This window comes from Onychostoma macrolepis, chromosome 04, assembly GCF_012432095.1.
Source record: "Onychostoma macrolepis isolate SWU-2019 chromosome 04, ASM1243209v1, whole genome shotgun sequence".
In the NCBI taxonomy this organism is placed as follows: domain Eukaryota; kingdom Metazoa; phylum Chordata; class Actinopteri; order Cypriniformes; family Cyprinidae; genus Onychostoma; species Onychostoma macrolepis.
In genome coordinates, this window is record NC_081158.1 from 32,923,393 (window position 1) to 32,949,089 (window position 25,697).

General features: G+C 34.1%; 1 protein-coding gene across 20 annotated transcripts in view; it reads left to right on the forward strand.

Annotated features, from left to right (window-relative positions):
* plekha5 (pleckstrin homology domain containing, family A member 5) overlaps positions 1 to 25,697 on the forward strand; it is a 165,129-nt gene that overhangs the window by 21,707 nt on the left and 117,725 nt on the right. The window lies entirely within an intron of this gene.

The following is a 25,697-nucleotide window of genomic DNA, read 5'->3' on the forward strand; positions in this document are numbered from 1 at the left end:
CGACTGTAGCAGGATTCAAAACAGCATCCTAGCTTTTTGAATACAAAAATATTGAGTTGTTTGCTATTCCAGTCATTGCAGGTGCTGTGTCTTTTGTATGTGTGCATGTCTAAACATGCATCTTGTTGTTCGACAGCAGATCTTGCGGTTCCTCCAGACGATCTTCTGCTAATGCGCGGCTCAGCCCAGGACTGCCTTGCACTAATGAGGTTACCTAACGTGCTAAACCCATTTGGTGCGAGGTGATAAAAGCGGATAGAAAAGAGGATGAGCAGAGCACAGGAGCCGATGGACAACCTGGGCTTGGTTCGGAGCCAGAAATCCTCCCGCTGGGAGGTTTTTCACACAGCTGAGCACTGGATCCGGCCCTGTTTGTGGCGGAAGGCCCAGTCTGTTAGCAGAATCAAGCCCGTGTCGTTAAACGCTCTCTGCAGGGTCAAATTTAACAGCATTTTACTTGTGAAATGCTTTTGGGGCTCCTTAATGCATTTATATTTAACACCGTTTTAATTGTTTAAATGACAGCTAGCCACTTAGCCGCCCATTAAGCTGGAAATGTCGGTGTCAAACATGTCAGTTGCAATATATTTGATCATGGTGATGGAGATAAATAAACACATCTCTTAGTTTGTATCCACTGATGCAGTAAATCAAGTCAGTCTAACCAGTGATTGCATTGCAGGGTTAGTTGATGCCTGGTTGCATTTTCTGCCCGTTTTGTTGCTACAGTTGTTTAATATCTTCATTTATGAACATGCTTTTGACAAATAATGAGATTTTATGTCATTTCTTATTCTTTTATTTGTTAGAGGTTTCCCGGATTGTCTTGTGATAAACAATAAATAATTGTTAGCCCAATAGGCCTAAATAATAAATTAGGAAGGAGACGGAGAATCAGAAAGCCACTGTGAGCAGATAATATTGTTTCTGGCAATCACAAGGTCTGTTTTGAATGTAGAAAATCTCACTGTGACCATAACTAGCTAGTCTTGTTGACCTGATAGTCTGTGCTATTGTGTTGACGTCCGAGTCTATAACCCTGGTGGTATTGTTTGGTATAGCCTGTTTGCTTCAAATATTAGGCCTTTCTTCAACTTAGCATGCATTTATACCTTTATTTTGAAAACGGGGGTAGATGATTATAAAAATTAACAATTTTATTTATTTACATTTTTGTCTACATTTTATGTTTAATTTAATCTATAATCTTGGCTATATTTTTAAGTTGAATGAAAACAATTTATGAAAACCAAAAAAATTAATTAATTTACATATTTATGTGACATGATCTAAAATAAAATGTATTTATACAACTCTAAATACATCCAGCTCCATTTTATTTAATTTTTTCACTTAAAAAAAAAAAAATTGATCCCTTTTGAACAAACCAAATATTTTGTGGTGGAAATGATTGTCAAAATGTGTCAATTAACAAATAGTTTTCACACAAATACTGAAATGATCAATGTATTTTTCCTATTATTATTATTATTATTATTATTATTAATGTCTGGGTTTGGGACAAAGGTAAAGCAATACATTCTGTACATAACAGACTTTTGATATGATATTAATGATTACAGGTGTTGTAAAAAGTTTCCAGAGTAGTTTTAACGTGACCTTACCTAAGGAGGAGGAAGGAGTGTTAATTTATTTATTTTAGTAATAAAATCCACCCCTTAGGCATGATATTGCACGTAGTTGAAGAAAGACCTGTGTTTTTTGCTTATTTGTGTTTGTACGCTACTCTGGATATGCATGCTTGACTGCTGGAAATGAGATCTGCTTGAAGAACTATGCAAACTAAGGAAAAGTTAATTACTCTCACCAAAGCAGCAGTTATAATAGTCTATGGAAACAGTCCCTGTTAGCTGATTTTTCCTGAAATGAGTCGAAAAGACATCAGCGTTCGTGGTGACAAAAATAATTGTGAAATCTCAGGCAGAAATGGAGCAGAGATAATTTTAGCGCTAAGCAACGTCACCTGACCACCACGACTCTGGGGAGCTTATTACAGCGAAAGCGTAACACTTACAGATGATTGTCAGAAATACAAATAACAGAACAGAGCTGCGAGCTGCAAGTTTAAACCTTCCAGAGCCGTTGCCAGCAGCTTGCGTCTGACATTAGGGTTTTTTTATGATACAGACTGCAGTGATACCAAGGTTTCAATAGTCGACAGTAAAACTGCACAGTTCCCAATATAAACTTTAATATCTCAGCGTAATCAAACATACTATTGAGCATTGCTTGCTTTATAAAGTAACCCAGAAAAGAGTTAACGCAGTGAATGGTTTTCTCTTTTTCTTGTAGGTACTGTTGTGGTTAATATTACTATTATTATTTGATTAGAATGGTATTGGTGTTGAGAATTGTGTAAATTCACAGGTGTTAATAATATGAATTATAATTATATTAGTATTAATATTAGTAGTAGTCGTAGTATTTTTATAGTAGTAATTTCATTTTAATATTGTTTTCTTGTAATAATTTTTTTTCTTATTGTTATTCATTACTTTATTTGATTTTTTTGTTTGTTCTTTTATTATTTAAATATTATTTATTTCAATATTCAATTTAACTTTGTAGATATTTTACAATAATAATAATAATTTTTATTACTATATTATTTAATTAAACTTTTATATTAAATTGTTCTATTATTTATGTATTATTATTATTTGCTGTGGCATCAATTTAATTGAAAATCATGCAGTTTCACTGGCGTTTGTTTAGTGAATAATAATAATAATAATAATAATGATAATTAAAAAAATGTTCTTTTTATTATTTTTGAATATTTTAACTTTTTTTGTGATTTATTGTTCGATTATTATTTAAATTTTATTTATTTTAATATTTTATTTAACGTTTTATTTTTTTTTAATACCGATACTTTTGATATCTGATTGCTAACGACTCTTTCAAGTTCAAGCTCAGACCCACCAGTTTTCTTACCATTTTTCCATTTTCTCTCTTCCTCCCACACACTGTCTGCCGCTCGTCTCCTCGGTCCTGGCCCGAACACATGGGGTTGTGTATTTTGGCCCAGATTGTTTGCGATCACTCCAGTCGTGTACGTCGCTAGAGTGTCACGGCAGGGAGCCGTAAAGCACAAGCAGCTCCTTCAGATGCACTCAATGAATACAGCGGCCAGTTTCAAACCAATAAAGCCTCTCGCATCCGAGGCGTCTTTGATTTCCAGCTCGCCGCAGCTAGATTGAGAAATTCCTCCTCTAATCTGCTGTAACTTGATAAAGGCCAGCATTGATCTTTCGGACAGATTATAGGGCGAGTTGGGCTTCGAGGGGTTTCGTTCTAATGATCTCATCAATGCGCTCTTTTATTGCATCTGGTGCTGGAGTGTGTAACGTTCGCATGCATTTTCCCTCCAGGCTTTCTGTAGAAGTTTTGATGCTGTGTTTAATGAGCGTGCACTCATGCGTGTGGGTGAAGTTTAAAGCGTGTGCATCTTTATGTTGTAATAACCAGAGGCAAGAACACCACAGATCCCCAGATTAAAAGCCTTTTAGACAGATCTGCATGTCAGATGATTTTAAAACTGCAAGCTCAACCTGTGGTCGGACCGTTGGGGCTGAATATCCACTCATTCACGGGCCAGTGGCGTCTCAAGCACTGAAAAATTGCTTGCGGTTAAAGTAGCCCATGTTTATATCATTCATGCTCCTTCCGAGTCTTATTGTGCACCGTTTATCCATGCATTCAAATACAAAAACGTCTCAACTGGCAAAAAAAATCAGTTCTAACAAGCAAGTTGTAAACAGTTTGCACCTCAGTTTTTAATGTGTTTGGCTTCTGTTCACAGTTGCACATGAAATTAAATGCTGAAGACTAAAACCTGACACCAAAGACATTTTCATACCCAAGTGAAAAGAACTGCTGGTAATTTGCATTTATTTTGGATTTGCTAGATCTTTTGTTGCTTCCTTGAAATGTAGGCGGTACATGATTTGGGGAAAAAAAATCCCCCCCCAAAAATATAAGTGATATTTTTTTAATGTTTTTTTTTTTCTTACATAAGTTCCAGGTTTTCTGTGCTTGTTTGCAGGGCTGCACAAATAATAATAATAATAATAATAATAATAATAATAATAATAATAATAATAATAATAATAATAATAATAATAATAAATTAAAGAATTTGCAAAGCTAATTCATTGTACAGAACAAATACATTTATAATACTTTATAAATTTAAAAATAAAATAAAATTTGTAAAATTGACTTACAGCATCTCTTTATTTTCATTTTTCTTTTATTGGAAAACTACAAGGAGCTCTTTAGCGGTCTCCTTTGTTTTTTGTTTAGTTTTTTGTGAAACAACATGCAGTGTTTATATTTTATTTTTATTTTATTATATTTTATTTTAATCTGGCAGCCCTAGTAGATGGATGGTGTAACAAAAAAAAATGTGTGTATATATGTGTATATATATGTATGTAATTTCTTCATTTTCATTTTAGTGGAAAACCTCAAAGAGCCTCTTAAGGCTTCTCTTCTCTTTATTTTATTTTATTTTATTTTATTTTATTTTATTTTATTTTATTTTATTTTATTTTATTTTATTATTTTATTTTATTTTATTTTATTTTATTTTATTTTATTTTATTATTATTTTATTATTTTATTTATTATTTTATTTTATTTTGCAATCAAAAGCCGTGATGAAACAAATGTTCAACCATTAGAATTAAATGTGGAAGATTTAGAGATTTAGAAGAAATAAGAGATTTAAATGCATCTGCATCTAGTCCTTTATAAAACACAATTCCAGTGTCGAGGGAAATAACCACAACGTCGCTCAACCACAGTAAGATCTATTAAACATCATTCACCCTTTTCAACCCTCATTTCGTCTGTCTTTGTGTGCTAATGAGCCTGTGATAGTCCGGCAGGCAGTGGCATGTTCAGGATAGGGATGGTCAGGATGGTTGACTGGGCGATTAGTGAGAGTGAGTTGTTTTTGGAGGAGTCACTTCTGGGACAGGGTGTTGGCACACTTTAGCACACAACGGTTTAGCAATAACTAGTCACTCTAGAGAAGTCTGTTCACTGCCTACTGCTGAATCAATGTACTTATGTAATAGTCAACGCTTTCAACATATTTTGAGACACATTCCCATTATTACATTTATTTTTTGCCGTAGAAGCTTGTTTAGTAAGCAACATGTAGGTTTCCTGTGAACTCCATCCTAGCTTAGCGCAATCACAAGGCTTTTTAGGGTCCTACGAAATCAGCTTTATTTATTTTTCCCAAATTCAGTTTTTTTAATTTTTATTTTAATTTTTTTAAACAACGTATTTCCAGCTGAAACGGAATATTGAGGTCATGGTTTTATTTTTGCGCTCCTCCTCTCTGTCTCTCACTCATAGCAATCTAACGGTTGGAGGGGTGTGTTTAAGGATATTCTGCCCAAGCCATCAAACTGACCTCATCAGAGAAGGAATGCCATTCCAGAAGCGAAAGCAAATGTTCAGATTTTGACTAAAGATTACCAAGACAAAAAATTTTTTTTCAGCAGATTAACTTGCACGGATGAATTGTTCACATCAAGACTAGCAATGTACATTAGTAAAGTAAATAGTCAATTTTGATTTCATGAGGACTTTAATTTTCTTTTTCGTTTTTCCATTTTATTTTTTCTGGATTCTTTTTTTCAGTTTTAAATGAAATATTAGTACATCCAGATAATAATAATAATAATAATAATAATAATAAATTGTTGTTAATATTATTATTACTTTGATATGTACATTTTACTGTACAATGTATTTCTGTCATAATTTAAAGTTAAACCAAACTTTTATTTTGACGGATTTTCGATTTTGAAGTTCAGATTCTGTCCGTGTTTTCCGAATCATAGGGCCCCAGCTTCTTCGTAGTGGTTTAAACTAGTCAAATGTGAAGATATGGATGTGTTTTAGCCCACATACGGTCTCAAGGCTCGTTTCTGAGTGCTTTCTGATTCACAAAGACAAAGTCTGTGGTTGTCTCTCTCTCTCAGGGCTGGCGAGCTGGCAGTTGCAGTTCTGTAACTAAAAAGCTGTTTACAAGAGCTGAATTTAGCCTGATTAAAGCATGTCCATGTGCTGAAGACGCCGTTTGCCTCCAGGCCAGAGCTGTTGTTGCGTTTGAGGACAGATAAGAGCAGTAATATTCAGCCTGTGTCGTATTACACCTCACTGAAAGCACTGATGGCTCGTAATGCCGCCTAAACGCTGTCATTTTATAACACTCCAGAAGTTGTAAACCAACACTATCATTGTCAGACTTTACTTATACATGACTAGCGACTAAGCCGTCTTTCCTCTTGGCTGTATTCCCGGTGTTGGGAAAGTGGCACACAGCGGGGAGTCTGGACAGGAAATGACCTCACTCCACCTCTGGATGTACGCGCAGTCCTGACTCATTCATGTGAAACACAAGCTCTTTGTTTACCATGGCCTCCGCCTCATTCATAACCTCTCTCGTCTTTCACCTTAGTTTCTTTAGCATCGTTTTATCTCTGGCACCCTTTGTCCTGTTGTTATTGTGTCTTATCACTATCTTGAATAAAAACTTATTCAACTCTTTGCGAAGTATCTGGGTTTATCTGTCACAGTTGACTGGGGTCTAGGTATCTAGTAGACTTACAAAGCTAATTCATAGATAGGACTGTACAAAATATGCACCCACAGCTTTTCACAGAAAGATAAACAGATTTATGCACAATTTCTGTGTTGTTTTAGTCTAATTTATAGCCAATGATACTTCAACATACAGACTGTTTTATTTAATTATACTGAATTTACATAAAAATTACACAATTTGTTCTTGAGTCCACAGAAAACAATTATACACACACAAAACTATTTTACAAACTATTTTTTAAACTCTAATAGCATGCAGTTTTTTTAGGGCTGTCAAAATAAACATAAAATGCTTATCAAATATAATTTTTTTAACACATTAATTTGGAATGAAAAGTTTCATAAGTTTGAATTTGTACTAATATTAATTGTAAATAAAACAAAAATATAAAATAAAAACAAATAATAAAACTGTAAATTAAACAGTATCTATATGCAATTTAAATGATTTTAAAATGTAATTTATTAATAATTTATTGGATTTATAATAATATTTTAATTGGAATTTAACATTAATGTTTTAAAATTAAAATAAAATACAAATTTGAGATCTGTGAAATTTTACATGTAAAATATTCAGTTGTTTGACACAAATACTGAAGTAATTGTTTATGCACATCGGTTGTCAGACACACATACTGAAATAATCATTTTGCATATCGGTTGTCAACACACAAATACGGAAATAATCGGTTATGTGTATTAGTTGTTGGACACACATACAAAAATAATCGGTTATGCATATTGGATATCGGCCGCACAAATATTGAAATAATCGGTTGTGCATATTGTTTATCGGACACATAAAAAATAAAACAATTGGTTATGAATATTAGTTGTTGGACACATACTGAAATTCATATGGGTTGTTGGTCATAAATACTGAAATAATATTGATCACTTGGCAAATGGCTGGTTTTGGCTGCAAGTTGTGTTTTCACCTCCTGATAGTAAACACTGGATGAGATTGAGGTGAAGACAGTAGAATGGGCTGGACTTTGGACTCACACACCTACATGCATACAAAGCTCTCTTATTTTCATCTAAAGCCAATGCACACTCGTGCTTCCAGCACAGCAAACAAACAAATAATGATACGATTGGTTCAATTCAGGCTCCTGAGTTTCTAACCTACTTCTGCTGAAACTCTGAAGCCCCTGGGCTCTGGTCTAGCCCTATACATTGGCATTCAGCTCGCACGTATTTGTGTATTCATTAGCACAATAGTCCAACCTAATTCCGCTCGTATTTGTAAAGTTGCTTAAAGTTGCATGCTGTGAGACTTGCCTCTAGCCTGCATGCAATAACAAGCTAATGGAAATCTCCATGAGATGCAGGTTTGTTAAAGAAGGTCCGTCTGGAGCAGGTGTGTGTGCGGTCAGTGTTTACTAAATAAAGGAAGGAGAGTGTGTGTGAGCCGTTAGAGATGGCATAGTGCCGAGTGTGCAGTCGTCTGTATAAACTCCTCGGGTTCAAAAGGCCACCAGTGGTATTAATCCCGAGCGAGCGGTGAGATTTCCGTAAACGCCCCCTATTTAAAAATAGCATGACTCAATTTGACTTGCTGTTGCCAGGTTTGTGATCTAGTGCAGAGGGAAGGACGGAAAAGCCTTGAACTGGCTAAGCCTCAGTTTGGACCTTCATTTTGATCCTCAACCACAACAATGCGTCCCAATCATATATTGGATGGATAGTGGTCCAGTGCACCAGTTGCATTAAATTTTCCCAACTTTGATCATTTACTGTATTTTATGTATAATAATCCATCATTGATGAGAGAGTGCAGCTGTAAACAGCATGTTTAATTCACCGTGCAGTCTAATTGGTCCAAAATCCCATGTGATGATATATTAAACATCAAATATTCAGATTTTGTCATTGCCTGCTAAGTTTAATTTTAAGTATGAAAAAAAAAAAAAAAAAAAAATTGTGTTGCATGTAGTTGCAGGGTTCCCAAAGGCACAAAAAAGTTGTTATTATTATTATTATTATTATTATTATTATTTATTAAAGGGATTTTTAAAAAGCCACAATTTTGCTGATTTCCATGGGATTTTTGGCCCTGAAGTTTCCTAACATTTCTAGGCCTAGAAATGGAAATCAGTGAAATTGTGAAAATTGTGAAATGTCTGTAGCAAATATATATTTTTAAAATGTAAAATAATAATAATAGTAGTAGTAATAATAATAATAATAATATGAAATTATTTGTAGTATTTACCTACTTTAAAAAAAAAAATGGTATTAAATGTAGTAAAGTTTAAAATGTAGTATTATTTTTATATATTACATTTTATGGTATAAATCAGAATATGTTTGTACAGTCACTTATTTTTATCAGCAATCATGTCCATTTTTAATATTAAAAATAATAGAATTTGAATATGCAAATTATACAGTTATAATATTTATAACTAAATTATTTAAAAATTTATATTTTTGGTATAAATATGGTATAAAGCAAAATATGTCTGTACAGAATCAGTCATTTATCCTTTGTATCAACGATCCAGCTCATATTTTAATTACAGAAAAATTAATTGTATGTGAATTGCACAATTATGAGATTTAGACTCAAATTCTTTTAATTACCAATTTGTATGGATTCTCATTCAATTTATAGCATAAAGCAGAATGTGTTTGTACAGAATCAGTCATTTATCCTTTTTCTCACCAATCCCACCCCATATTTTTTATATATGAATAGTTTTTTATATTAAAAATAAGAATTAAATTATACAATTATAATAGTTACAAATAGTAAAATTCTAATCATTGTAATTCTTAAGCATTTTTTCTATAACAAGTTTAAATAAAAAGGTTGGTTTAAAAGGTCAAAAGGTTGTATGTGTTTCAGTAAGTGAGACTTTGACCCGTTTGGAGAAGCTCTGGCTCTTCAAACACTCTTAACGCGGTTCATACGGCTGCATTAGAGACTGTGCGGTCTCAGCTGATGGACTGTACGCTGCTGTGCTGGTGGCTTTGCTGACACTGGCGATTGTACTTGTCCTGTAGCTGTGAGCCGTCAGCAGTAATGGGAGCTGAGTGTGGATGTAAGAGTTAATGGGCTGCTCCTCGCTCTGAAGGCAGCAGCAGCTAGAGGAGCTGTTTTGATTATAGTTATTGAACATGCCATTAGTCTCGGAATGGAAGCCACACACTGTCCTGTTAGTTTGGGGTCAGGTGAGGAGAACACTGTTTACCTATACAGACTCCCAGGTGTGCTCACACAAACATGCATGCTAATACACTTATGATGAACTTTAGGATGGTTGAGTAGCCATCCAACAACTGACAAAGCGATTCATGAACTTGACTTAGTTATTTTCACTTTTATTCATTTTCATTGTATTTTTTAATCCATTTTCATTTTTTATGTATTTATTTAAAGCTGCAGTCCGTAACTTTTTTTTTTTTTTGTGTTCAAAATTTAAAAAATGTATAAGCACGTACACCATGAATCCATTTTCCAAACCGTGTTTTTGGCTTGTCCTGAATCACTACGGTACACCTACAATAAGTGTTTATATTCGGACTATTTAGACTGGTTCGGGTAGGTACCGCTGCGGAGTAGCCTGGTACCTGTGTGATTCGTCATAGACATAATAGGGTTGTGCCGATAGACGACTGTATCGTGTATCAACGATAGTTAGAGATATCGCCTGTGGATGATGCCTTTGACGGTAGCAAGACGATGATGATGATTATTATTATTATTATCAGGCTAGTAATACGATCTAATTAATATTAGGGCTTATTTGTTGCATTATATTTCTTTTTCCGCATTTTTACAGTGTCACGCATTATTATAACCAATCACACGATTATGCTGAGTTTATGAATGCAATGGCCAATCGGAGGCGTTCAGATGAGCCATCGCTGGAACAGCAGAGTCACTGTTCATCATACAGTGTAGATTCACTGATTATAACGGGAGTGTTTTTAAAGTGCATAAACTAGTTATACAGTTATATAGTTATACTTGTAAAGTGCATAGGCCGAGCTTGTGATGATGTTCTTTGGTAATGTAATGTTCTTGGACATTGTTTTCTGTAGCTGCTTTTTGAATAACTGAGGAAATGTAAGCATTATGATTAGTAACTTAGGATGTTTCTATTAATTTGTTATCATGTTAAATACAAATTCAGTCATATTAAAAACATGAGGCTGCTTTTAGCCTTACGTTGGAGTTGGTTCACTTTCCGGCAATGAAACCAAGTAAATAAATAATTAAATAATTTAGCACGATAATATCGTGTATCGGAGATCTCACAGGCTGACGATATGACAATTGAGCATATCACCCAACACTAAGACATAAACAGAGAGAAGTAGCTCCGGCTACAATGTTATTCAGCAACACCGCTAGAGCGCCAAAAGTTACTGAGCTTTAATTTAAAATTTAATTGTAATAAATAGTGGGGATAAATGTAAAAATGTTAAATGTTGGTTTTTGATTAACAGCCTTAAAAATTTGAACTGTCAGCATGATAAAAGTCTAATAAGGAATTTCCTTTTATGCTAAAATTTTGAAATTGAAAATGCCTTAGTTTTTTAATTTAATTTAAATATTTTATATTTTACTTTATTTGATTAAAATAAGAAATATAAGAAAATAATAATTAGAAAAATAAATATTTAATTTTTTTAAAATTTATGTACACATATGAAAGATTGTCTTTGCCCATTGTTTTGTTTCATTTATTTTATTTTATTTTATTTTAGTTCTTACTTTCAACCAATAGTGTATTTTAAATATTTTATATATTGATTTCTGTGAGCTTACTTTATTAATAATAAATAATAATAATAATGTCCATGTCCAATTTAACCTATTATTTAATTTAATTTAATTTTTTCATTTATTCCAAAGTCTTTACCCAGTAAAGAGAATGCAATAGGTGCAGAAAACCCTGTACACTTGATCACCTACGCAGACACATGACTCTAGTTTTTCTCATACACATGTAGTAGCAGTTTGGGAGTTCCCATGGCTGGCCGGTTTGTTGTCTCCTCTTATCTCTGCTCCCAAGAGAAGCACTCCTGCACTTCTTGTACTAAATTGTGTAAATCTGTGGAGGAGGGCTGCCGCCGTCAGCAGTGTGGGAACCGTGTGTGTTTGTGGGTCGTGTTAGTGCATTTGAACACACCTTTGGTTGTGTGTTTCCTGAGGGATTTACACGGAGGGGCCGGACTGAACTCAGACGGGAGAGTAAAGGCTTTGATAAGCGTGTGTGTGCTGCTGGTCTGTGATTCTTTTCCCAGTAATCCCAAGCTGGTTATAGGAAGAGACACTTCTAAAAATCACATTAAGATGAATTAATTTGATAAATGTTGTGATTTGACCTGAGATGATAGCAAACATCCTGTTCACATTGTTGCCAGTTGGATATAAGTTAAAATCTCTGTTGTGAGATTTTCCTGTTGTGATCAGATTATATCTGGTTTTGAAAGTCTGTGTGTCTGTGTGTGTGTGTGTGTGTGTATTTATTATAATAATAACAATAATAATAATAATAATAATGGTAAATAATAATCATAATCATCATTGTTTTATTTTTTATTATTTTGTTGTAATATTAATGTATAACAACAACAATATATTTCATTTTTATTATATTGATGTAATATTAATTATATAATAATAACAATAATAATTTGTTTAATTTTAGTACAGTAATATATTTCTGTATGTATTCTTGCATTCATTAATATTAATACTAATACGTTTCTTTATACGGTAATATATTTCTGTACGTAATAGTATATTTTATATTTGTATTTAAAATTTGTATTATTGATGTAATAATTTAATAATAATTACTATTATTAATAATAATAATCAATCATCATCATCATCATCATCATCATCATCATTTTTATTTTATTTTATTATTCAACAGTTACATATTTCTCCACGTAACTGTTTTATATAGTACTATATTTCTGTGTAACTTCTTCATTACCTCTTGAGCCTTTATTTTGGCAGCAAACTGAAGGAAGACATCTGTGTGTAGTTGACTTTGCGCCAACTAGTCATTAGTTCGATTTTTGTTTAGTAGCTGCCAAAATATTTGGATTATGTGAATGTCAACCTGGAGTGTTTTGCATTGATAATGAGAGATGGGGTTCATGTGGCGTGTTTACGCAATATAAAAGCGCTTTGAGACCCCTAAAGTGTGAAAACGCCATATCGTGAGCCGCACACACACTGGGAAGTGTGTATAATAGACTAGAGATGGAGTGAAGCGCCTTCCCATCAGTTTGAAGCATGCAGACTTTGTGGTTTAGTAATTGCACAAGGCCATAGCGTGATTAATTTGATTAATTGTGCAGCTCTAGCGTGTGTGTTTGTGAGTGGTGGGGGTCTCTTTTATTTTCTGAGTCAGTCACGTTCTTCCGCTGTCTGTCTGACCGCACCAGGCCTGGAGTGCTAGAGGGAAATTACAGGAAAAAGCAAGCCATGCACAAACACTCGTGATTACAGCGTCCAGCCCCACCCTCAGCTGCACAGAAAGGGCTGACGCACAGAGAGAACGCACTGATGCAAGAGGAACAGGGAAAAAGTCCGAAAGAAACTGCTGTGGACTTCAAAGGCCACTTCAAAGGAGTGCAAATGAGGCCTTGTTTTAATTGTGTGATTGACTACGATAGCTATGTTTCCATCCAACACAATTGTAATATTGCAAAAAATTGTTAATAATAAATAAATAATAATGTTAATAATAATAAATTATAATAATAATAAAGCAGCGTGTCCATAACATGTTGAAGAATTTTCAGGGCAACATAGAAAAGGAAATGAAGTTCTAGGCAAACAAACAAAATTGCCAACAACGACTTTCTTTAAAATGTTTTGTTGAATTATTTTTGTTGTTACTTCTATTTTTGATATGTTACTAATAAATAACTTTTATAATATATTATATAAATTGTTGTTATTATTATTATTATTATTATTATTATTATTATTATCATTATTAGGCAAGTCACTGATTTTATCACTGAATCATTCATTTAATTGATTTGTTCGAACGGCCGATTCATTCAGGAACGAAGCATTTATAAAGAATTATCAGTTATATCGGCCAAAATTTTCATATCGGTGCATCCCTATAATTTTTATTTGTAACTTTTTTGTAATATTTTCTATACATTATATATCATAAACAGTAATAATATGTTTAAAAAATTTAATTAGTATTTATTTTAGTAGAGTGTTTACTAATTAATTCTGTTTTCGATATGTAATTGAGATGCTACACACACACACACACACATAATCATGTTCTAATGTATCTATATCTGCAATTCTGTTTTTGAAATGTGCATACATGCATTAAGATTGCTAAATCTTATTTGCCTGTATTTCCATCCAGCTTATGCATAAATGTTCATAAAATACACTGATTGAAACCCAAAGTGTGTTTCTGCTGCCCGTCTGATGACAATTTGGAAAATCCCTAGAAATGGTGACAGGCAGGAGACGATGGATAGAAGATAAGTAGAGAGTCCCAGTGAGGTACACCTTGCTCAGCGTCTGCCTTCCCTAATTCATGGAGCTTTTATCTGCTCATTAGTTTGCTCTGCACATCTCGCCGTGATACCCCTCTCTTCGGATGGCACGACTCTGGCAGTGGAGTATTATAAAGCTTGTGCGGAGCAGGAATCTGATTCACGTCAAAATAAATCTCTCTCTGCTCTCAGACGCTCTGATGTGCTTGTGTGTGTGTGGGTATTTTTGCGTGCGGGTCTCGGCGGATTGGCGTCTCGGGCAGACTGACAGAAGCGTGCGGCTCCGTCATTTAAATTCCTACAAGCTGCATCCAGCAATTCCTCTTCTCCAGTGGCTCCTCGGCCCCAGACACTTTTCCATTTTCCCCGATCGACGCAGTCTGGGAATCTGGCTTTCTAATCAGCGCGGCCCAGCAGCGCTCCTTATTTATGACCTCATATCCATCACCTTCATCTGGGCTTTTTTGTCGTCTTCACCCTTCCCTCTCGCGCAGGACCTCTCGCTGTTATTTGTTGCCTGTCTTTTAATTATTCTGCCCGAGAGGAGCTTGAGAAACCAGCTCAATTAAAGTCCTGGGATTGATGAGCTCGTCCTCCTTATCCTGCCACGCTAATAGAATAGCAGCGGCCCGGGCGGACCGGGGCAGAGAAAGTGTTAGCTGCTAAATTACGAGGACATGCACGAGTGCCTGGTTTTGCCGTCCCTCCTCTTCCTGTACTTATAGTAATTGCTTTGACCCCTGCGGTTGCACCCTTCTGTATGGGAAAAAGACATTCACAGTGGAAGAGATGCTTGTTCAGCTCCTTTTACCCCTTACTGCCCAGTTTAATTTGAGATTTCATCTTGTGTTTGACAGCACATGGTTCTGCCTTCACTTTTTCTGTGGCCCCAAAAAGTGCCATTTTAAAGAGTCCGAATGTCATTGCGTTCAATAACCGACCGGTTCAGAAGTCCGTTCCCCCTCAAGTAGAGGAACTGCCGATGTGTTTTCACTAATGTTTGATGAGTATAAAGTGTCTTGGTACTTTTTGTCTTCATTCATTTTATCATTTGAAACCTCCATGCAGGAGTCGTTTAACCCTGGGTTGCTCTTTGGATAAAAGTGTCTGCTAAATGACAAATGACTTACTGTACCTACCCAGTGACTCAAAGGTGCCATTATTCATATCTCAGTATCCTGACTCAGAATGTGTGTTTTACATTAATGCATTTTTTAAAAGCAACTTGCGCCACATTCGGAGTGTATGCAACTAGACTGCAAGTAATTGCTTGATTGGATGAGATGTATTCCAATCAAAATGCACTAAGTGAGAATTAGCAATTATTTTTGTCACTGTAATGTGAACAAATACTTCTGTTATTAGTAATGAAGTCTGAAATTAGGATTTCTGTTGCGGAATATATCATTAACATTGGTTATCGGCTGACAAATAAAGATTTTGTATATATTGTATTGGCCGGTATCGGAATATTTAATTGTTAATTCTAAACAAGTACTTCTGTTATGAATATTAAAGGCTGAAATAATTATTTCTGTTGTAGAGATGCACATTATGTCATTAACATATGTCTCTATTGGAGATTTTGTATGTATTATATTGGCTGATATCGGAATGTTTATTTGCTTATTCTAAACAAACACTTCTGTTATGAGTAATAAATAATTATTTCTGTTGTAGAGTTGCACATTATGTCATTAACATGCCAGCTAACGGCCGATATTAGAGATGTTCTATGCATTGGCCAATATCGAAATATTTAATTGTTAATTATAAACAAATACTTCTGTTATGAAGCATAACATCTGATTATTTCTGCTTTAGAGATGCACAGTACATTTTAAATAGTCACTTCCCCTCAAGTAAATAATAATTGACAGTTAAATATTCAATATCGGTTGATACAGTACATAAAAAATCTCTAATTTTGGCTGATAATCAACTGATATACTGTGCATCCCTAAAATAGAAATAATGATTTCAGATGTCATTAGTCATAACAGAAGTTGTTTATAATTAAATATCGGTTATCAACTGATATTAGAGACTTTTTTTATGTATTGTATCGGCTGATATTGGATGTTTAACTGTTAATTATAAACAATTACTACTGTTATTAGTAATATCTAAAAGTAATTACTGTATTTATGTTGTAGGGATGCATAATATATCAGTAACATATCGGTTTTCGGCCAATATTAGAGGTTTTTTGTCAGGCAGTATTGATTGGATATTATATTAATTAAGCATAATTGTTGAAATTAAGTGTATTTTTACATTTTGATTACATTTGCTGTCATTTAGTGCTTAATTGACCGAAAAAACTTGTCAAAATTGATATCCTTCTTTTTTTTTAATACTGTACATTCTAATGTTGTGATGTCTAATTACACATGATTTTAGTTTGTAGTGGTTTATTTTTATGTAGACAAAATAAAATTAATCCATTTGTTAATAGAAATAATTAATAAAATATATTATTGTCTATTCATCGCTTATTGGTAATATGAAAATTATTATTGCTTATAGTTTTGGCCAGAATTTTAATAATATTGTATCCCTTTTACATTGTAATCATTAGTTTCCCTATAAAAGTACTTCTAGTCATTTGTTTTTAATGGGTAGATGTTGTGATCTTTTACTACAAATGCAAACAGAAACATCTCAGGTCTGTATGATTGTGAAGGATGCTTCAGTTTTTCCCGTAGTGGAAATGTCACTGTATTAGTTGCATGACTCAGGTTTCCGAACACATTCCCAGTGCTGTGGATTACGTGTGATTTTCCCAGCTCTGTCGTTTGTCTTGAGTGTTAGCAGTGGCAGCGTGTCTTGGCCGGCTGCTTCGTAAGAAAAGCTCTAATTTAGTCTTTTTGAATTCTGGAGCTGAACCTGAGGAGGCAGTGCATGAATCTCACCTGGCAGGAAGAGCCTGTTTCCAAATCACAGAATGCAAACACGTTAACCTTTAGTGTGTTGTGTTTGTGCATCTGTAGTTTGCAGGAAGCCTCGCTCTATGGCACGGGTCACCTGTCAGGGCCTCTGCGGTTGTGTTGCATGTAAAGGACTAGTGGAGTGGCTGGTTATGAAATGCTGTTGAACTGAATGCAGTTTGTTACTCTATTGAATCAGGGATTACACTGTCACTTCACTTTAAGAGGAATGTTTTTCTCTGCTTCAAACAATATTTGGATCTATTGGATTAGTGACAAAAGCTATGCTTTAATTTCACTAGTTCAAAAATGTTCTTTACTTTCCATTCATGAAAAAGATATTACGTTTTTTTCATAAGTGAGAATTTCATTATGAAGCACAGATTTATTATCATTTATCAACTTTCTCAGTATGTCAATATATTTCATAATGCCATAGTTTTATTAATCTTTTTTTTTTCATTAAAGCCAAATATGCAAGGAAACAACATTATATCATTGAGGTCTGTCATTTTAAAGGATGACATTTGCCTAAATCTGGGATATTTATTTGAAATAAAATTTACTGAAATATATAAACCAAAATGAGAAATGTAGAAATAAATGTAGTTGAAAGTATTTAAAAAAGCTAAAACTAAATAAACAAAAACTATTATTAAAACTATTTTATAGACATTAAGAAAATACACAATAAAATGACTACTTTGAAAATGAAAACTGGAAAAAAATTAATCTAATTTAAAATATTAACACAAACTATAATAGTATATCAATGATACAAAAATAACACTGGCCTAAATATGATTCAAGTTTTAATGCGAGATATTCTCTTACTTGTTCATGACATTTTTACATTAATTATAATACAATTTGATACAATGTTTAAAGTAGTTTTGAATGTGGTTTAGCACTACATTCATTTTATTTATGGACTCTCTTATTGAGTTGATTCTAACATTTATTTTATAACATTTAAATAATTTGTCTAACATCTAGTATTTTGAATGTACGTAGATGTATATTTGTATGCAAACGATCTCACAAGATTTGAATGTCAAATGGTAACTGTTAACTATGAAATGCCAGCTCAACTATGTGGAAAACTCTATTGAAAACTACTTTAAAATGAATACTTTTATTGCTACATTTCCATTTAAGCATTTGGCAGATGCATTTATCTAAAGCGACTTGCACTGCACTGAAGATTTAATCAATTTGCAATTCATGCATTGGCTTGTTATTATCATTATTGATGATATTAAGCTTATAAGTTCATGTTAAATGAGATTACAAGGAATATTTATGGCTTTGACTATTACTTTGTCACACATAGGTCCAAAAAATAAATCTTGACAATTATGTGATGTTAGATTTTTGAATGCAAAAGGACGTCTCTGTACCGTCATGAGTATGACTTGAGTTCAGTTTACACTGTGAAGCCTCTTAAAAACAGCTCGTTTAACTCCAGAGTGAAATAATGCCACACGAGGTCATTGTTCGGCCTGCAGCGAGGTCAGACTAAACTGGAGCAGAGGCAGAAAGAGACTAATAGTGGTTGAAGGATCAGGTCTAGCCTGTGCCGCCCTTCGCTGAGGTGTGTCTCTTTCAGAGGCCAGGACTATCCGTCTCCGTTACGCTCCATTTTGCTAAGCTCAGCGATGTTTTCTGTGCTTGAGTGACCAGAGATTTGCAGTAATGTGCTCTGTTCTCGCTCAATCCATTGCGAAAGTCATCTGATGTTCTGACTATGGGCAGGTGTGAGCGATAAAGGATCGGTCTTCATTTGTAACCAATTAGGTACAAGAGACACTTACGGTTGTAGCCAAGCAAAACAGACAAGAAGAGCCATCAGAAAGAGAAGTGATATATGCAATCAACCTTACAGAGTCAGTGAGGTTTGGATTACAAAAATAGGACACTGTTTATGCTGGCATAAAATCTTGTCGTTCTTACTGATGGTTTGTCATCCAGTGGTCGTGATATTTAGTGTTGGAAAGGCTTTTTTTCCCCTCTATTTTCCCTCTGTATATTATTATTATTATTATTATTATTATTATTATTATTAACATATTAATGTTAATATTAATTTAATATTATTAATATCTTGAATAAACCAGAAAACTATTTGGTTAACAGTTTTTGCAATATGACATTATTTACAGTTAGTGTACATTGATTAGTGTAATGTGAAGTAGTCTTTTAATTACCATGAAAAAAAAAATAGATTAATAAAAAGTGGCAAAACCAGCAAAATTACTAAAACTTGAACTAATATTAAAAAGACAAACAAAATATAAAAACAAAATGTAATCCATCAAAATCTTAACAAAACTATACTGTTATTCTAAAGTAACACTCGTTTAAATGATTCATATTTTTTAAAGTAAAAGAGCTTATTTTGAGAATATTTTGCATTTAATATTTGCAAATATATATAAAAACGAATATATATATACATATACATATACACACACAAATATTATATACAATATATTCTCTCAATATAAACTCTTGATAATCACACAATTATACATATATACACACTGTTTAAAGTAGTCAATGTAAAAGATAATATATACAATTTATAATTTCCCTTTTTTTTTTTGCATGAAAAACATTATTTCTTCAGGTTACTTGTTCAGTGTGTGTGCGCACTTGTGATGTTCTGTCTATATAAATACCTATAAATAAATACCTATGCTGAGGTGACACTGTTTTGAAAAGCTGAGTTACGTTCATGCTACTGAAAGACATAGTAAAGTTTGTAGCAACGCAGCTTTTAGTTAGTTCTCCTGACACTGGTGATTTTTGTAGATGCGAAACTGAAATCTTCACTGCGTCCCAAAAAACAGATATAAACCCATATGATATTTTAATGCTAAAAAAGTTGCGCTAGCGCAGGTGTGAGTACTTCAGCGGCTGTTATCTAACTCTTCATGAAACCGCTCATCATCATGTCGCTTCAGGTTTGACTGTTTAGCGAAAGATGCTTTATGTCACAACAGATTGTCACTCAATTATCTGAAGAGTTTTGCACGAGTTCATTGATGGCATGCATATTCAGTGGCGTCTTTCCCCAGCGGTGTGTCTCTGAGTCTCATTGAGGTTTATACAGGTTTGTGTTGTCGTTTGAATGTGTTTGCGTGTGTGTGGGCGTCATGCCGGTCCCTTTGGTGCCCCGAGGCCCCGGCCGAGAGAAAACGGCATGAAAAGAGAAAATAGTTTTTTTTCACGTTACATTGGGAGCGGAGCGACGGGCAGCATCAGTGGAACGGCATGGAGGAGGTCTGGGACCTGGATCCGGCCTTTGAAGGCTAAAGAGATTAATGCTTTCCACAGCTAATGCAAATGACTTTGGCAAAAATAAAGAGTTTGCACAGCAGCAAAATGAGGCAGTTCTGCTTCCCTGCCCCATCACGCTGGAAAATCCAACTTATTAGGATGCCTACACCGCATCAGAGAATGCTAATTGTGTACATTGCAAGGATTTTATTGCACTTTTTATTTGAATATTAGGTTTTCTAAACAAGATTCCTTCTTGCCTTGACTTCATAAGTTAGAGTCATTTCATTGGATCAGTTCAAATTGAAACGGTCTGTTTCAGTGAATTGATTCAAACCTCATATTTAATGTTTTTGTGTATTATTATTATTATTATTATTATTATTATTCAGAAATATTCACGGAAGTCTCTCTGTTTATAATAAATATTACGTAATTTATATTTTTATTTATAAAAATAATTGCATGCATTACAATAATTATGTAATTAATATTTTTATTTATGAGCTATATTCTTTATTTAGATCTTTTGTAGTGTTTACTTAATTTATATTTTGGTTTATAATCAAGATATATTTTATACACTATCACAATTTAATATTGCAAAAAATGTATGCAGTATTATGTATATGTATGTGTAAAATATATTTATATATACACAAAAAATATGAGTGGACCTTTTGAGATTATATAGTAATATAAATAGTATTTATGAAGTAATTATATAAAAAGATGCACGGAAAATGCATAAATACTAGGGGTGTGCCCGAAGCCAAATACCTTATTCAGAAAGGCACGGATAATGGCTTCAAAAACGAGTAACGGATAACGAATAATTCTGCCCAAATATTCGGCTGAGGCTGCAGCACAGTCTGGTGTTTGCTAGATAACAGGTGAGCAGGGGATCAGCACGATATTTTACACAAACCTCTAAAGTCACACAGTAATGAGTGTGTGAAGTGGATGAATTTAAACTTTATGAATGAAAAGAGCGCAAATCAAACACCGCTTGCTGTTGCCTCTCCGTGCATCTCTCAGAAATCAGAGCTTGGCAGGAGTAATATCAGCTAATATAATACATCATACACGTTCTATTATTTGTATATATTTAAAAGGCAATGATTTAAACCTTATAGGCTACGATATGATACACGAATGAATGGACTAAGCACAGCGCGATCACCAATCAAACAGCCACGTTCTGCGTCTCTCAAAAACCAAACCAGCTCTCTGTCAAGAGAAGGCTAATAATCAGCTTAGCTATAGATACATTTTCTACTAGGCCTACATGTTTGCTGCTTTTTCTTTTGCTGGTTCCACGTAATGAAAAAGTGCGTCGTGTTCAGATGATTACTAAACCTTTGTCATGAAAGCTCTCTACTTGTATGATCAATTTATTTTTAGAAATTAATTTTAAATTTTAGAACACTGAATTGGGCAAATAGTCGAAACACAAATATTTTTCCATAGGCTATAGCTACTGTTCTCTTTTTTTTTTTTTTTTTTTCTCATACTTTTCCAGACCTGCAAATTACTTTAAAAAAAAATCCTTTTTTAAAACTGCGCAGGAACCGATGAGCCAAAGGAAATCATGTTGTTTTACATAAACCATAAATATAAAATTACAACGCAGTAAGAAGTGTGTGAAGTAAATGAGTGTAAACTCTATGAATGAAATAAGCGCAAATAAAATAGCAGTGTTGCACTTGCCTTTTCCCATGCATTTCCTGGAAATTACTTAAATCAATTTCCATATTTCTAAACTGCGTAGGAACCCTTACTGTTTTAATTAGAAGATATTTAAATATTTATTTTTTGGATCACGAAAGGTCCCCAAAATGGGACTTGAACTCGCGTTCCCTGAAGCATAACCGCACTACATCTCGAAGCACTGCCTATACAAGGGTGTCGGCTCCGACATAAGAAAATATTTAAATAAACGTTATAATCATAAAAAATATATATTTTAGTTAAACATGGCATATTTGTTCAGTGATAACTACGAGAAAAAAAGAGAGGCTGTAAAACCATAGACTTTTTTTTTTTTTTTTACGCTTTATTAATTCAATGCGTAAAACCATAGACATAACGGTCTTATCAAGTATAACTGTACGAAGTTCCGGTTCAAGCTCCGCCTACTTCCAGTTTCATCCAGAATACAGACACGAGTAATTTTGTGATTTGTTACAGATACAAATACTAGCTTCGCTGCACACCCCTAATAAATACAATAAAATGTGATGAAAAAGAAAAAAATACAGATATGCATGCACAAAGGCAGCAGAGGAACAGTCCCCAAAGGAATATGGGCGGTGAAATCTAGAGAAAGTGTACGTGGTCAGAGGCGTTAGCAGAAGGCTGTTCTCAGCAGCAGATCACACAGACCTCACGCTCCCTACGGCAACAGATTGACGCGGCTGGAGGGTATGCCGCACATGAGAGACGTGGCAGTCACAGGCCATAGATCGGACCCTTCGGGGGCCCGCGGGCCCCGGCTATAGCGTCCCAGCTGCCCTGCTCTGTGCCCATGTGTTGCAGGAGTGAGGACCGGCGTAGAGACACGTGTCCTTTCTAACACTGCCCTCGGCTTGCAGACAGCATCCAGGCTGACAATCACCGGGGCTTTTTGTTTTATTAAAGGAAGTATATCATAGAGAGAAACTTTTTTTCACACTTATTTAGTGCTCAGCCTCTTCAGCCGTTCATTTACAAGTAGGACTGGGTGATATATTAAATATTCACATTATGCACACAGTTATTATGTTTTATGTTAGAATTTCGCAGTAGCAAAAAGTGTTTTGGAGTTTGATTTCAGTTTTGTGAATCAGACTGATTCAGCAAATTGATTCAAAAGTTTCATTCAGTGGTTTATTCACGTTAAATGTTTACTGCTTTGTGACATTTTTAATTTGATAAATATAAAATTACACATGCTTTGAGTATTTTTAAATTGTTTAATTATAGATTTTGCTTCTTGCATTATTTTGAATTTAATGAGTTTTTGGCTAAAATTAAACATCTTGATCATAAATATTTGGATTATTTAGAGATTATTTTGCTTCTGGCTTTAAATATTTTCAGTCTTATTGGCTGTAATTATTTTTACATAGATTATATTTATTTAGAATGTATATCTATATTAGAATATATATTTGAAATGGATTAGAATATAGAGTTTAGAGATTTTGTTTCTGGCATTAAACATTTTTAATCTAAATGGCTATAATGACTTTTTGATTAAGCCTTTATTATTTTTAAATAGAATTTTATTATATATTTTTATTTATAGATTTAATAGATAATTTTGCTTCTTGCATGAAATATTTTGAATCTGATTGGCTGTAATGACTTTTTTGTTGAAATTATAGCTAATCTAATTGGGAGAACAATCCCAACAAACACTTAAATGTCAAAATATGTAAAATATCATGAGGATTTTTTTTAAAGCTGTATCACTCATTTATATTTAAAGGTCCCAAGGGTACACTAGCAAAGACAGTCTGTAATTATAAGGGTCATGAAAACTCAATTATGATTGTTTTTTGGGGCGTGAAGCCTTGACTAACCTTCTAAATGGACTATGGGGGGGGGGATGCTTTAAAGTGTAAATATGTCCTCTTAACCCTCATTACACTAATAGTTCCTCCATTCATATTGCTGAAGGAGTGATCACGGCCTCCCTCGTGAGCTGTTTAATATTCAACGCTTCTTCCGCTTTAGCAGACCTGTGTGTGTGTGTGTGTGTGTGTGTGTGTGTGCAGTAGAGGAAGAAAATGTTTATTTCATGTCATCTTTTGCTTTCACATGCGGTTGTCCTTGAACGCCTGCGACAGTTTTTACCTTTTTTTTTTTTTTTTTTTTTTCCCCTAGTCCTGAATGGCTGTAATTCAGATCTGCACAATTAGGCAAAGAGTCGTGACCTAGCGCTTAGCAAATAGTTATTTTGTCAAGCTTTATCTCTGTACACAGAATACAACCAAAGTAAATCATATCTTCAACATTCACAATTAGAAGTCACGATGAATACCGCTTAGGATCCGTCATAATTAAAATGTTTCCGACTGGCAGCTATAACTTTTTTGGGTGACGTTAATGTGCGTAAATTCAGTCCTTCCGACACGAACGCTCTGTGAATCTGCACAAATTGGTAGTTGCTTTCAGCATCTGTTTATTCTTTGAAACATCCACCAGGGAGTTTGTGTTTCTTCTTGCTTCATTTGAAAAGCAACTTTCATCATTATTATTCTTATTGGATTATTTATAGTCCTAAAAAGTATTTGGATGTGCCAGTCACTCTTGATGTCACACTTGATGTCACACATAAAGTATCACAAAATAAAAATATCAAACCAAGTTACAGAATTATGTATATAATTTTGCAAAGCTTTAAAATAAATGTTATTAACATATATACATACACTATTTTTTTGCAAATAAATTAATACTTTTATTCAGCAAGGACGCATTAAATTCATCAAAAGTGGCCTTAAAGAAATAAAATGTTACAAAGCATTTTTGTTTCAAATTAAAAAAAAAAAAAAAAGCTTACTAAAGTTTCTGAAAAAATAAAGCAGAAAAACAGCTTTAAAATGCAAGATGAATTTAATTTAATGTAAATGTATTAAGTAAACAATTAAAAATTATTGTATTTTACAATATGACTATCAGACATTTCTCTGGTTATGTTATTCCTCCACTCACTCAATGTGATTTCTTCTAATGTTTTGGTCCCAGTATCCCCTGCAGTGCTCTTCCATGTGTGTATATTTATTGCTTCCATCGAGTGCTTTCACTCCACCCACATGTGTAGTGTGCTTTGCCACCTCTGTGCGATTGGCTCGTAGTTTGAGAGCCGTTGTCATGTTTCCAGCTGGGGAAGGCTTTGCAGACCGCTGACACATTCCTGAAGGGCGGTGGGGTGATTCTGGCCCGCTCCGCTCTGGCTTTTCAAAAGTGGATTTGTCAGCACTGCTGTGTCATAGAAACACATTCATTGTTGTTGTTGTGGTGGTGGCGAGCACGAGGGAGCCCTGGCTTTCAATCCCTGCCCTTTCGTTCTGTTGTTTACGTGGATTTGTCCATCCTCTACTTACCCAAGAGCGTGTTTGTGAAACCTTCGTACTCGCTCAACCTGCTCGCCACCTTTGCAACTCTTTTAAAATGCGTCTAGACATGTTTATGTGTCTTTGCGTGAGTTATTGTGTGTACGTGTCCTGCAGGCTTTCCTAGCTTGAGGAATCTCGCTGAAAGGAGAGACGTGCTCGTCTATATATATATATATATATATATATATATATATATATATATATATATATATAT